General features: G+C 40.0%; 1 pseudogene; it reads right to left on the reverse strand.

Moving 5' to 3' along the window:
- Nucleotides 1-14543: 14543 nt before the first annotated feature.
- Nucleotides 14544-14661, reverse strand: LOC126254226 (5S ribosomal RNA; annotated as a pseudogene).
- Nucleotides 14662-15374: the final 713 nt, after the last annotated feature.

Genomic DNA, 15374 nt, shown 5'->3' on the forward strand with positions numbered 1-15374 from the left:
TGTGTTTCTGTAAAGTACAGGTAGTTAGCATATTTCTGAGACAACATTCAGATTTGATTTCATTAATGTAGAGGTACCTTGATACATCGATATGTTTATGTTGCAATGATATTATTCTTATGTGTATTCTTTCTTTTGTCACTACGATCTTTGACGTACTTGTAACTCTGATTTTTGGGCGCGTAAGCGGTTATTGGAGAGTCAAGTCTTGGTCGTCATGTTGAAAAGACGCAAATTGTAGTCAGTTCATAAAATGTGAACTTTAACAGTGAGGAAGATATTTTCAAGTATGTTTTATATTGTGAAGTGATGTTTTGTGAGTTACGCGGTATTGCAACAAAAGTAATAAAAAAGAAGTATAACTTAAATTCGGAGTGCTGATTACTTTTTTAGATCACCATTGTGCTAACTTGGAAAAGTTTAATCTTCAAGAATGGTTTATGAAACAGATCTATAAACTTTTAAATATCGCAGAATAACACTTAGGCCTCTTTGCATCCGAGCTTGGAATCATCACTACCTAGATTTTCGACGATGGAGCCATGAGTTCACAACGAGACCAACGTGGGAAACACGCAAAGATGAGTGCCTAGTTTATCCATTATTTCATGAAATGACTATATTAATTGTGCTCTAATGACACCTGCCACATAATATAACTTTGTTGTTGCCAGAAAATGCAATATTTAGCAGCGTGAGCAACACTACAATCATAATTAATTTTTGACCTTTGTTGTGGTAGGGTTGTTAGAAGATACACTTGTGGATGTATTGTACATTGATTCCCGTATATCGTGTCTGACGGTGGAACCTTGCGGCTTCGAAATCGACTGAGAATCAATTGCAGAAAAAAAAAAAAACAGTTGTCTGAATACACAAATATAAAAGAATAAATATTACTTATTTTCCTCTGCGAAAAGTTAATGTCCCCCATTTCTTCCCTCAGAAAATACGGTTGAATGGGTTTGTTTAAAAAATAACTTATCTGCTGTCAGCCACATCCCCACCCTTGCTTTTCTTCTTTCCATGACGCGTTTCGGGAAATAATTTCAATTTTCAAGTGTATTATTCGTGTATTGTGCCGTTTGTTCGCGATGTTACGAACTTTCAGGGACGGTGGAGAAGAGTGAATGCATCAGTCTGAGGTAAGGGGCCCTGGTCCGGAAACGACAGAGTCGAAAGTTGCAAGCGAAAGTTTTTCTGGTACCTCGGACAGCGGAACACATGTACCCGTATCGTTGTTGGTAACATTCTAAGGTAGTCAAATTTCAGAGTTGGTAGCATGGACCAAAACTTGTTTTCCTCCATACTACGACCTCTGTAAGGTCCGTAGCCTTCAGATGTAGCAGTAACGGTACCGGTAAATGTATACTACATCAGAGTATCAGAACGATGTTCCGTTGTAAATTTCGATTCGGTCGTTTTCACATCATATAACATCATCACGGAATCACCCTGTATATGAAAAGTAATTTCGTAATTGATAGACTACCTTCATGCAGCCGGCATGGGTGGCCGATCGGTTCTAGGCGCTACAGTCTGGAACCACGCGACCGCTACGATCGCAGGTTCGAATCCTGCCTGGGCATGGATGTGTGTGATATCCTTAGGCTAGTTAGTTTTAAGTAGTTCTAATTTCTACGGGACTGATGACCTTAGAAGTTAAGTCCCATAGAGCTCAGAGTCATTTGAACCATTTTGAACCTTCATGCAGAGTTAATAGCGAACTTCGAGAAAAGCTTCTACATACTATATTTTTGTAGTGCACTTATGCAGAAACTCACACATGTGACACGTCCATACAATTAACTGCACAGTGTCCGTTGAAAATAGTAAATGCACAAAGACAAAACAGCCATAAAGACATACAATTGCTGTTTTCAACGAGTACTGTGCGTAATAAATATGACTTTGTGCGTAAGTAAATTACAAGACAATGGTAAGTAGAATATGTTCCCAATTTCATAATTAACTATACATAAATATCGATCAACAGTATCAAAACTGCTCTTGGTCTTATATTACAGTGAGACGAACAGAACAATGCAGCCCCTCAAACACCTGAAAGAACGAACTTGAAAATGGGACTCATTTCCCGAAACGATTCGTGCAGAAGAATGTGATTGCCAGCAGAAAAGTTATTTCTTAAATATACCAATTGCTTTTACAACCGCAGGCTTTCACCATAAAAATTACTATATATAATCATCGGTAAAGAGAAAAACTTCAGGAATCCAACGGTAATTCATATAGCTCACAAAAGAACAAATAAAAACGGCGAGAGACTGATAAACTTCTGCGAAAATTTTGATCTTAAAATACTGTGCATGTAATTCCTTGAACCTGTAAACAAACTTACAACATGGAAATCACAAAATTCAACTTTGGGTGAATTTAAGATAGACTATGTTGCCATATCTAATAAGAATACCAAAGAAATACTCAAGTAGAATTTCAGATATCTAATAGGCCGGCCGGAGTGGCCGTGCGGTTCTAGGCGCTACAGTCTGGAACCGAGCAACCGCTACGTTCGCAGGTTCGAATCCTGCCTCGGGCATGGATGTGTGTGATGTCCTTAGGTTAATTAGGTTGCCATATCTAATAAGAATACCAAAGAAATAATCAAGTAGAATTTCAGATAGATCATGTTGCCATTTCTAATAGGCCGGCCGGAGTGGCCGTGCGGTTCTAGGCGCTACAGTCTGGAACCGAGCGACCACTACGGTCGCAGGTTCGAATCCTGCCTCGGGCATGGATGTGTGTGATGTCCTTAGGTTAATTACGTTTAATTAGTTCTAAGTTCTAGGCGACTGATGACCTCAGAAGTTAAGTCGCATAGTGCTCTGAGCCATTTGAACCATTTTGAACCATATCTAATAAGAATGCCAGAGAAATACTCAACGTACGAACAAGAAAGGGATATCAGACCACCATCTGCTGCAAATAAAGATTAGATTTCAACCTAACAGAAAGAAACCACCAATGAACGAAACAGTTAGAATAGATCCAAAATACCTTTAACTTAACAAGAGGGAAATTCTCCAGGAAATTGGGCACTTAAACGCAACGAACTGGAAGGACCTTGCAGAAATACTGAAAAACACTATGAAATTTGGCAAACTCTCAAGAAAAAGAAAACACAGATGGTGCAAGAGGGCATGTGATCAAGAAATAGAAGAAAGAATACAAGCTTGGAAAACTTTCAGTAGCAACAAAACTACAGAAAAATGGCAGGAATTTTTTAGAATACAGAAGAGTTCATCCAAGGCAATACGAAGAGAAAAACGTAGATATGTTATAAGTCGGCTTAAAGAAATTGAACAAGAATTTATCAAGAACAACACCGGAAATTTTTACAAAATTTTCAAAGAAAACCTAACAGGATATCAACCACCTAATTTGTCCTTTCGCCGCCCGATGGATCACTGGAATACAACCCTAAAAAGAACTGTAAAATTTTAGCTAAATATTTTCACTCTCTTCTCAACTACGAGCTTCCGACAGAACAACTAGATTTCGAAAAACCCACATCCGATCCCGATTCAAATCCACCATGACAAAGAGGTAAAGGAAATAACCAATTCTTTGAAGAACAACAAGTTTCCATGGGAAGACGGAATCATAGCAGAAGTATGGAAATTAAATGACAATAATCTCACACAAGCAACCCACAGAATTATATCAAACACTTGGGTAACTGAACAAATACTCGCAGAGTGGAAATGTGCATTAATTCACCCTCTCCACAAAAACGGTGCAAAAACCGATCCAAATTTCACTGATCCCTGTAATATACAAAATTTTTTAGAAGGCCCTGTTAAACAGACAAGAAGAACAAGCGGACCAGTTAATAGGGGAGTATCAGGCAGGGTTTCTCAAAGCCCGATCTTGCATCGAACAGACATGGAACTTAAAAACGTTTTTGCAAATGAGAAGATGTAGAAATACTGTAGTAATTTTTGTCGATTTTAAAAAGGCTTACAATTCAATAGACAGAAAATCATTATTTCAAAATTTAGAGTAGTTCATGATTGACAGGAAAACAAGGTCAGTTATTCAACAGGCATTAACAGATACAACCTTCAAAGTTAAATTCATGGGAGGAACATCAGAAGCATTTCATATCCATACTGGTGTTCGCCAAGAAGATGGAATGTCCCCCTTCTATTTAACATGGGAAAATTGTGAGGACATGAGAAAAGGAAATAAAAGGAATTCAGTTTGGGATTAGAAAAGAGCAGAGAATCAGGGTGAAGTGTCTGGCTTTTGTGCACGATCTTACCATTCTAACGAACAACAGAGAGGAAGCCAAACTTGCATTGGAAAAACTACAAGAAAACTCACAGAAAACTGGGCTACAAATCTCCTACGACAAAACACAGTACATGGAAAACAAACCTTTAAATAATCTCCCCATCACAACTCAATATGGGAAAGTGGCACAAGTTGCCCACTTCACTTATCTGAGTGAGATAACCCAACTACCAGGACTGAACTCAATAGCCAATAAAGATAGAATCTCCAGATTACAAAAAGCACACAAGCTCACTTGGAATCACTATAATAAGAAACCTATTTCTGTCAATGCGAAACTAAGGCATTACAACACAGCAGTCCTACCAGGAGCACTTTATGCTGCAGAAACTACAGTGATTCATGGTCATACGAAGATCAGAGGGATTGAAAAGCAGGAAAAAAAAATTCTGAGGAAAATACAGGTACCAGTGTTTCGGGAAGTAATTTGGATGAAGAGGCCAACTAGACAGATTTACAAAGACAGAAGCAATAACAGACACTATTAGAAAGAGAAGGATGAAATTTTGAGGAGATATCAGAAGGCTGAATAAACCGAGCTCACAAGGCAAATCTATGGGATAGTAAACAAGAGCAAAAACAAGACAAAATGGATCACTGAAACAGAAGAAGATATTAAAGAACTGCAAATCACGCAAGGCGACATAAACAATAGAGAACAGTTTAGGAACATCATAAAGAAACACACACTTAAACAAGAACATACGGAGAACAGAACGGGGGAAAATGGTCGGACGGACGCAAGAGAGAACACAGTGAACGTATTCCAAACCCATTATGTCTCATTCAGTCCTACCCAGCCCCAGACACCTAGACCTAAAGAGCGCATTCAAAATTGTGAGGTAATTTGACGGAAAATACAAACAATTATGGATACAAAGTACAGTGGCAGACGAGCAGTTCACAGTTTATAGAAAAATCAAATGTGAATCGTAATAATGGAGAATAACATTAGAAAAGCATCCTATTAAGGCCGCCTACTAAGTTACCAGCGCTGCTGTTTATATTCTGTGTCGAAAATCAGGAAGAAAATAACTAAATAAAGAATGAAAGAAAACGTTTCACCATGGAAACGTTCGCAGACGGTATGTGCACTCCGGCCAGAACAGTTCCTGAAACAGTCTGCTCGGCACACAGTGCATACACTTGAGATGAAAGAGATAATTAGAAGTTGAAAGAAGAATAACAATTTACCAAGGTGTAGTAGAAATGAAGGAAGTTATGCTGTCTCAGAAGTAAGGTCACTCAAGATGGCTTAAGATCGCCGCACGCAATGCGCAGAATTCAAAGTTGGAACTCGGGAGAACCATGTAAGAAGAAACAGAAGGTTTCTTAAATTTTATGCTAGAAAAAAATGTTAAAAATCGAGTCAAAAGATATAGTAGCTAATGAAGAGATACTAGAAAGACAGCTTGAGAAAGCATACCATTAGGAACACGTACCAGGGGAAAAGGGCACGTTAGTAGGTCTTATAATTTTTTCAACGCTGTAGCGACGGGTTGTCACGATAGCAATTATTCGACACACATTTAAATCGATAGAATAACTGGAGAAAATTGCCGACTTACGCAAGACACAGATTGTTTAGTTAGTAGAGTATATTTTTCTCTACTTCCGAGCATAGCGTGGAACGAAAGCTTTGTTTCCTCAGTGAATCTGTTCTGTTCTGTCGGGGTCGGTCCTTCGTCTTCCAGTCTTAAATGAATCAACGACGGCATCGGAATATTTTTGTTCATTTCGTTTGTAAATTACATTAGGAGCAGCTTTTTCATGTGACAGTGCGGTGTATTGATTTCAGCTGCAAAGTAGCCTGAGAACAAATGACATTTTTAAACATCCTTCGACAGCAGTTCTAAGTGGCGAAAGGGATTCAAATGTCCACGTTCAGTAACTTCTGAGAGTTGCTCTGGAATTGAAAAGGCTGTCGCGGAGTCACGTCGTGGGATGACAAACATTCTATGGGACGAAGTTGGCGACTTCTGTAACGAGATTTGATTGGCTGTCAAATTAAATGTTTACAGGCGCAGCACAAGTGTCTGTTTCGCATGGTGTTGCGTTATGTTACACTGCTTGTTATTAAAGCTGCAACACCAAGAAGGAGGCACGCAACAAACATAAAATTAGTGTGAAGTGTATTACAATCTTAGACATGCAAATAATTAGCATCTCAGCGCAACCGCAAGAACTAGATACAAATATCACTATCTACATAAGCAAAGATTGGACAGTGGGTTTTCGCTCAGAAATAGCATTTGAATATTGTTTGTTTGTGACAAAACAGTTCTTTCGATAATAATGGCCTCATTGATTCGCATAATCGGATCGGATGTATCGCGGACACCTCTAGCACGCGGCCCACAGACTGGACCCGTTTCGCAGCTTCGAATTGTTAAGAAAGAACAGAAGAAAGTAAGTGCTACGTACGGGCACATTTAACTTAGGAGGAGTGACAGAGGGAAAAAAAGAGAAAGAGTCTATGGCAATGATTTGTGGGAGATTACAAGGGTTATATTTCTCTCCCTTTTCCTTCGTACGCAAACAGTGGCCCGTTTCCAGTCTGTCTGTGGAATTGTGTCACAAATGCGTCTCTTGAATGTAGGTGACAGCAATAGTTGTACGTGGTGTTTGTGTTGTATGACGATCAGAGACGGGAGAGGGCGAAATCCTGTGCCGGAATTTGCTCACTTCCATCGAATAGCACTAGCAGTGTGTCGACATTAACGTCCCGATCTCAGTTCATCAGATAATGCTCGGAGGTTCGGTATTTAATCCTGAATATGGGTGCAAGGTCTGGTGAACCACCTGAATATTTCTTCCATTACCAGGATTCGAACCAGCTATCTCCGAGTCTCGCAGCACCGCACAGGTGTGAGTTAGCGACCTCGGCGTCTCCTGTATCTGATATTCGTGAGAGATCAAGGATCATCACTGTGTATCGTTCGTCAAAGAAAATGAAATCAGTATATTTCATCAGTTTGCACAAAGGAAATCGATCGAAATCTATGTACTTATCGCTAGCACCAGCTGCGTACTTTCATTAAACCGTCATGTACAGTCCAGGTCCACAATAGCCGATTTTTCAGTGTTTACTGCGTCAGCGCCTCCAGCGAACAAGGAGTCGTCGTTAACTTGAGTCGTCGGGCACTGGAAATGAGCTACCTGGCGAGATGAATCACGCCCTTGATCCATGGTCCATGGTCCTGCCAAGTACTGCTATCTTCGGGAGTACACTCAGACAGTGATGGCGGTATTACGCTGCGCGGGACATTAACTCTCAAGGACCTATGATTACTGCAAAGGACACCGCGAAAGTTTAAATGCACAGACGGCGAAATAAGTATTGGGTCGTGCAGAGAAATACTTAGGTTTCGCACGTATTATTCGTTTAGATCACTGCGTTTTGCACAACATTTATCCTGCGAGCTAATTCCAGTTTTGAAATGTTGGTCTAGAAAGTCTGGAAAATAGACTTCTATACAGCTGTATTTGACCTCTTCAGTCTCTTCATTCGACTCAAAACGTTTCCCAGACATAAATTGCTTTAAATACGACAGGAAGCTATGTCTCTCGGGAGAGGCAGCTGTCCCAGTAATTCATATTTTCCTTCTTCATTCCCTTCCTGTTACCATACTGACGCATTTTTGTTCAAAAATGTTTAAATGTGTGTGAAATATTATGGGACTTAACTGCTATGGTCATCAGTCCCTAAGCTTACACAGTACTTAACCTAAATTATCCTAAGGACAAACACACACACCCATGCCCGAGGGAGGACTCGAAACTCCGCCGGGACCAGCCGCACAGTCCTGACTGCAGCGCCTTACGCATTTTTGTGGCCAAAGCGATGTCTTAGAGAGGAATGCATACACTTTTATTTCAATCCACGACACTTCTAACGAAAGGTAATTGTATATCTAACTAGGCATCCTTCGTAAGTTAACATTACAATGCGTGTAGAAGAAGGACAGTACGGAATAATAATAACACTAATAATAATAATAATAGATATAGTGAACAATATATGATAGTTTAGGAATATCAACCTAATTAACACTGTCTTAAGTAATTATCTTATTAGTCTTTTGTGCAGTGTGAATAAGACATGTAATAGGAATGCACAGTGGCAATAAAGAAGAGATTAAATCTGAAGAACTTCGTCTGGAGGAGAGCGATAAAAATTAAAGGCTAGAAGATGAGAAGCAAGGAACAAAATAGAAACAGGAATGGATTAGAGAAGCATGTATAGTATTGAAAATGTGGAAGAGCTACTGGATCGCTACTGGGCATAAAGAAAACAGTTGCGATTTGCCGAAGACAACCGATAAAGCTCTACTCTCAAGTGCAGAGTGGTTTTTGAATAGCACACAGGGTAATGGATACTGTGCTGCAGTCACGGAATGATGATGAACAGTTGATACACAAGGGGAGCTAATGAAGTCAGCAATGAATAAGAAAATGATCAAGGAAAAGAATTACGTCTGCTATCCGATCGCATCAACCCAGACCATAAGAAGGACTGACATGATCCAAAAGACGACTTATACTCACATGTCTCCCGTAAGCATTCATCGCTAGACAGAGTGGTCTGGAATTTTCATTGTTTGTGGCGAGGGATAATATGAACCCGTCAGATCAGCCTGTTTTGTAGCGACGCCTCAAACATAATAATAAATTAGCATACAAAGTCAGTTTAATTCTCTTATAAAAGCCCAAACACTATTAAAACTTAGTTTTAATATTGTCTTTTGGTCAGCATACCACAAATACAGCGCCCATTCTCACAAAGCTTCCACACGATTACTTTGTAGCATTATTTCCTTTTTTAAAATGACATTTAAAATCAATACTGTGGGTAAAGAGAGAACAATGAATTCAGAAACATATTCTCTAAGGAATTTCCATTCACATTCCACTAGCAGATGAGCAGCGAACGCTGTTTCTTGTAATCACAGAAATTAATTTACGCACGACGAAGCAACTGGAATTTTGTGAAACGTCTATTTTAAATCGCTGGCAACAAATGAAGAGATTTATCTTCTGATATCATATAATTACATATGTACCTTTTGCCTGTGTTAGCTCTCATAGATCAGACGTAAATTTCGTTCTCTCTGTTTGCTGGAAAATAATCACTTCATTTATTATATGTTTTCGTCTTAATTATTTAACAGATTACTCATCTCCCTTATCTCCTTGTCATGGAAGTAATTTTTATTGTGTTCTAATAATTTTCAGAGGTCAAACGCGAGGAGTTGGAGGCGGATCATTCGATAATGAAATGACCGAACACTATTCATGTTCTCTCGTTAACTCTTCCTTAAACGAAGAGCAAACCCCTTTGCGTAAAAACTGTTTCCGACTGGCCGGTCACGCAACATCGAACAATGACTTTAGCCAACATACTCATTCGTTTTATACAACCCCACATTAAAATATATTAATGATGGGCGATTTAAGGTAACTAAATATCTAAACTTTAGGTAAATCAACTAGTTTGTACCTCTCTGTGCCTGTAAAAGAAGAAATTTTCACCATCGTCATTGGGACGTGCATTCTTCTCGCGATCATTGAATTAACGCGAAGTTATATATTCTTCGGAATGTTTTGTAATGTCGGTTACTGAAAAAAATTTCTTAAAATGTCTCAATGCATGAGAACAGCACCTTTCACAACTCTTTGGTACAAAAGCTTCTTACACGTTCTTTTCATACGCCTCAGGACTCAACTAAGTTTTGATAAAGAATCTATTAAAAAGACGAAATGGAAACAATTAGTTCGAATTCGACAAACACAGAACACTGTCGTTGAAGCTTAAATACATCATAAAGGGTGATCTATATAAAAACATACTAACTAAAGTAATAAAGGATGGCCTACCCATCTAGGTGTAACGATTTTATTCGGAAAATATTGCAGAAACTGAGAATATTAACCTCTGACTACAAAACGAAACTGCAGAAACAATAAATCAAGAAGAGTTCATAGCAAATTCTGCCCTAAAAAGGATGTTCGTGAAGTTTATAAAAATTTCCACTGGCAGATGCCTAACGAAAGATCAGAAAATAACGAGTTCTACTAATTTGTAAAGTCAATGAAGAGATCCAAACCTTCAATTTAATGTTCTGTGGATCAGTGTGGTGTTGAAACTGACAACAAGAAAAAGAGCAGAAGTATTAAATTCCGCATTTAAAAAAGTGTTTATGAATGAGGTATTTATTGTCCCAATGTCTGAGCACAACACATACACACAAATGAAGAACAGTTATATTAACACATCAGGTTCGCAAAACCATTAAGATTACTTAAAGAGAAGAAGGTACCAGACCTTGACGGTGTTCCGTTTAGATTTTACGCTCAGTACACTGGCTCCTTTCAGGCTTGCAACTACCGGGAATTTCTTACAAAGCGTATACTCCTGCGCGACTGGAAAAGAGCGCATATAACTCGTGTTTGCAAGCAGGGTAAAGCGACGGATGCATATAATTACAGAACACTATGGTTGACATCCGTTTGATGCAGGATCCTCGAGCATGTTCCGAGCTCCAACATTAAGGAGAGAAAAGATGCTCAGGTTCAGGAAAAACAACTCGAGTAGAACACAGCTTTTTTTATTCCTACACTTTGTTTTGCAAACGGTACATTCGGATGAATAGGTGATTCCGCCTTCCTAGATTTACAAAAGGCGTTCGACACTGCACCACATCGTTAAATAACAACAAAGACGCAGTTATACCCTGTTCCACAAGGAAGCTCAATAGGACCTCGCCGTCTAAGTGTTCTGTTCAGAAAGTAATTACGCGACAAGGGAGATATTTAGTGATATGAGGTAGGCAGCACTGCCTTGCGCATTAACTCCTTTGCAACCGTGTGGTTTTGAAGTGTTTAATATTTCGTTTAGTTGTGATATTGTCATTTGAGTACAAAGTGTTAGTGGCGGTTTTTGAAACGTACTGTTTTCTGGAGCAAAGATGCAACGTAAAATTTTGCGTGGAACTGAGGAAAACTTACATTATCAGTTTTAAAACAATCTTACGGAGATGATGCTCTAGTTCGTGCGCAATGTTACAAATGGTTTTCACGATTTAAAAGTGGTAGTCGACCAGGAAGGAGCTTCCACTTCAACTGACGACTTACCCGTTCAGGAAAGGTGGAACAGTCAAGGAGCTTTGCAATTCGCGAAAAGAGGCCAGAGTTGTGGCGAGACAACTCATTGTTCTTGCTCCACGACAATGCTCCCGTACACAGCTTTGTCAACCCAAGAAACAGATGATTGTCCTCCCGCAGCCTCATTATTCGTCTGACCTGCCTCCCCGCAAATTTTTATTAATACCGAAATTCAAATCAGTGCTGAAAGGGCACTATTTTCGGGGTATTCATCACATTCATGACAGACTTAAAGGCCATCTCAAATCAAGCTTTCCAGGACGGCTTCGAGAAATCGAAACACCGCTGGGAAAAGTGTGTGAATCGGAGAGGGGAGTTATTTGAAGGGGACGAAGACCAATAAACTGAGAAATTGCTAATAAAGTTTAAAAAACCAAAGTTTGTTTATTTTCAGAATACATTTACTACATAAACGGTTTATCAGATAGGGTGAGCTGTACTCCACAGGAAAGTATCGTTCTCCGACGACTGGAAGGAAATGCAGAAAGCCTTGTATAAAATTTCCATTTGTAGTAATGAATGATAGCTATCCTTAAATGTGGGTCAGTTCAAGATAATGTCTCTAACAAAGTAAGATCTTTGCAGAGACCAAGGTGTACGAAACGATGGATACGACAATCTTATAGAAGCTGGGTAGATGAAATCAGGAAACAAATCAGTCGTTTATCCAGCAGTGGACGACAACTACATTTTTAAAAATACGGTCTGCGAAATCCCTTTGTTATTACCTTATAGTTTTCACATTTTTTGCTCTCTGTTAACGATTTTAGCATGTCTGTTTTTTTTTTTTTTCTTTCCCGGCATGCAGGAAGTCTGTTTCTGAAAAATCCATTAGAGTAGTTCGGACGTCAGTTCCAGGTGTCACTGATTGAAGAGTTCCGCCTATATGTCCCGGCAGCTTTGCGTAACACTTAACATCTTACACAGGCGAGAGACTTGGCTTATAACGTGTGGAAGAACGTAATTAGCCGGAGGTAAAAAAGGCCAAGAGCGAAGCTTTCGTTTCTGCTCTCCATTAAGTATGTTAATTTGCTTTTAACCACAGCTCGGTCGCAGACCTGCTATTCTATTCTTTCTGTCACGGTGTATTATAGGTTCCCAGTTGCGCAAGCGGAAATCTACTGAACATGTAAAATGACATTGAGAAACCTCGAGGATCTGTTATTCACAAGGCTTTGTTTGTTCATCAAATCTTCTTAGATACAGTAGAACGTACAATACTGAATGAAGTACTATCCTCACTGCAACCCGTGATCTGAAGTAGACATAATTTTTTATTTTTTATTAGTTATTCATTACTTTTCCTTTTATTCGACACTCCTGTGTTCTCTCGGAATCAACATAAAGTACTGTGTACATGTAAATATGTATAAGACTAGTCACGCGCGTTGTGCAGGTTCTGCAGTGTTCCGGAAACAACGAATTCTGTTGTCACCAGACAGGGCTCTTTATCTTTGCAGTATGGCTACAAATTAAACTACGATAGTTTTATTTATGGATTCTTCCGTCGGTTCTTGATAGAACAATTCCATATTGAGGGTTGAATAACACTTAGGCGGTTTTTTGTTCTACTGATTTTTATTTGTATGAACTAGTTTTCGGCTTAATTAGACCATCTTCAGATAACTACTGGCTATTGTTTACAAGGAGCTTGTGTTCTTACGAACCAAACATTCTGGACTAAGATAAAACGCACTTAAATAAGATTTTTAGTTGTGGTATTGTCTTTGGAATTGTCAAACTGATCTTTTGACTTTTTGTTCTGTAAAACTGTTCTTTAACATAAGAAATCACATTTTATGGTTTGTCAGTACCATGTATGACAACAATTAGACAACTATTTAGAATACACATTATTACAGATTTACAATTTCTTTTTGATATTTGTTGTGAACAGTTGCACTGGACATTAATTGTTGTTTGTACAACAGCGATGTTTTCTTTGGCGGTTACATTTTGTTATTGGAAAATTGTGCATTAATATGTACGAAATATTACATTGTTACAGTTGTGTTACAGTTAGGAATGTAAACACATAAGGGATTGTCAAGGTCTTCCGGTGCACGTCATTCAACTTATTACGAGCTATCATCCAGTAGAAGCACACATGTAGGACACAGGAGATTCACTATACGGCGCTGCAGTGCTCATTGGCTCATCACGATGCGAAGCCATAATCCACAGGAGCTAAGACTTAGGATGCTGTTCCTCTATTACTACGAACAGATAGACTGAGACTTAAAACTTAGTAGATTAGAGAACAAAGATACCATTAAGACGGCGCAAAGATTATCAGCAAGTCCGACTTGACAGTAACGAAACAAGTAGTTTCCCCACAACAGAACAAACTGATCGAATGTTCCTTCAGTCTCTCAACCTTAAAAAAGTCCCAGCTAACTTTGTAACGTGCTTGGTCGAGCATGCGAACGACGATCTCAAGGACTGGATCTCAAAAATATCTAGAGAGATCTAGTTAGAGCCCATGGGAGGGTGTAGGTCGACACCTCGCAGATCGCTCCGAAATGCTACGCATTTATGACGGACCTCTAGCGTGAAACTGTCGCAACTTAACCCAATAAGGGTGGCTGCAGAACTCAGAAGAGTTTTAGAGGAACTGGCAGTGAGCTCCACTACGTTGATGATAGTCGATTGGCGGCGTATTCCCCCTGATGGTAAGATCGCAACGAAGCATCGAAATGTCATGGCGGTAATGCAAGTAACCAGCTGAAATGGGCTGCCTTGAAGATATACGAACTGTATAAAAAACACAGTCAAACTGGAAGCTGTAGGAGATCGCAGTACGTTGATACTATCACCGGCGTATGATCATCTTCGCAGAAAGTAGGAAGTTATCTAACTCATCCCGCACAGGCCATGAAGGCCCAAAGGTTCCGACTGTCCGTCGTGTCATCCTCAGCCCACAGGCGTCACTGGATGCGTATATGGAGGGTCATGTGGTCAGCACACCGCTCTCCCGGCCGTAAATCAGTTTCCGAGACCGGAGCCGCTACTTCTCAATCCAACAGTTCCTCAGTTGGCCTCACAAGGGCCGAGTGCACCCTGCTTGCCAACAGCGCTCGGCAAATCGGATGGTCACCCATCCAAGTGCTAGCCTAGCCCGACAGCGCTTAACATCGGTGATCTGACGGGAACCGGTGTTACCACTGCGGCAAGGCCTTTGGCAGGAAGTTATCTAGAGCACATTAATAGATTCGTCGACTATGCAACGACGTACAATATCCTAATAATGATAGATCTAATAACGACGATTGTTCTGGCACTTTAATCACAGTGATGAATAGGGGAAAGAAGGGTCCTGATAGAGGAGGATGGCCTGCATTCGCTGAAAACACCTGTCAAGTGCCAATGTGCGAAGTAAGGACGGGGCAGCCAAGCAACATCTGTGTCGCCGTGTCAAGTATGAATCGGCTGCGTGCTATCAGCAGTTGAATGGTGTTATACGTACTTCCTTCCAATGATCGCACTGACATGTACACAAAAACTAAGGCAGCGCCGCTAAACATATATTGTGAAAGGGATGAGAAAATTTATATTACAATTCCCTTTGGACGCAGTGGAAGCCAGCATGGAAAACCAAATTGAAGCATTTATCTAACTACGAAAGGAGACACATAGTAGGTCGGTTCCGACGATAAAACAAAGAAATTGGAAGACTACCCCAAGCGGCCCACAGAGAAAAGGCAAACTACGGTTGCCGGAAGACTGTAGCAAAGCGCCATTACAACGGTGGATAGGCAACCGAGAGTGGAATGGTAGAGAAGGCCACAAAACGCTGCCCTGCAAGACGAGGAAAGACTCATGGGAAAAGCGTATGTGCACTCAGTTTCAACGAGATATACGGGGCACGGACTATAAAATCCCGGCTGATCTGGTCG

This window comes from Schistocerca nitens, chromosome 4 (assembly GCF_023898315.1).
Source record: "Schistocerca nitens isolate TAMUIC-IGC-003100 chromosome 4, iqSchNite1.1, whole genome shotgun sequence".
NCBI lineage: Eukaryota > Metazoa > Arthropoda > Insecta > Orthoptera > Acrididae > Schistocerca > Schistocerca nitens.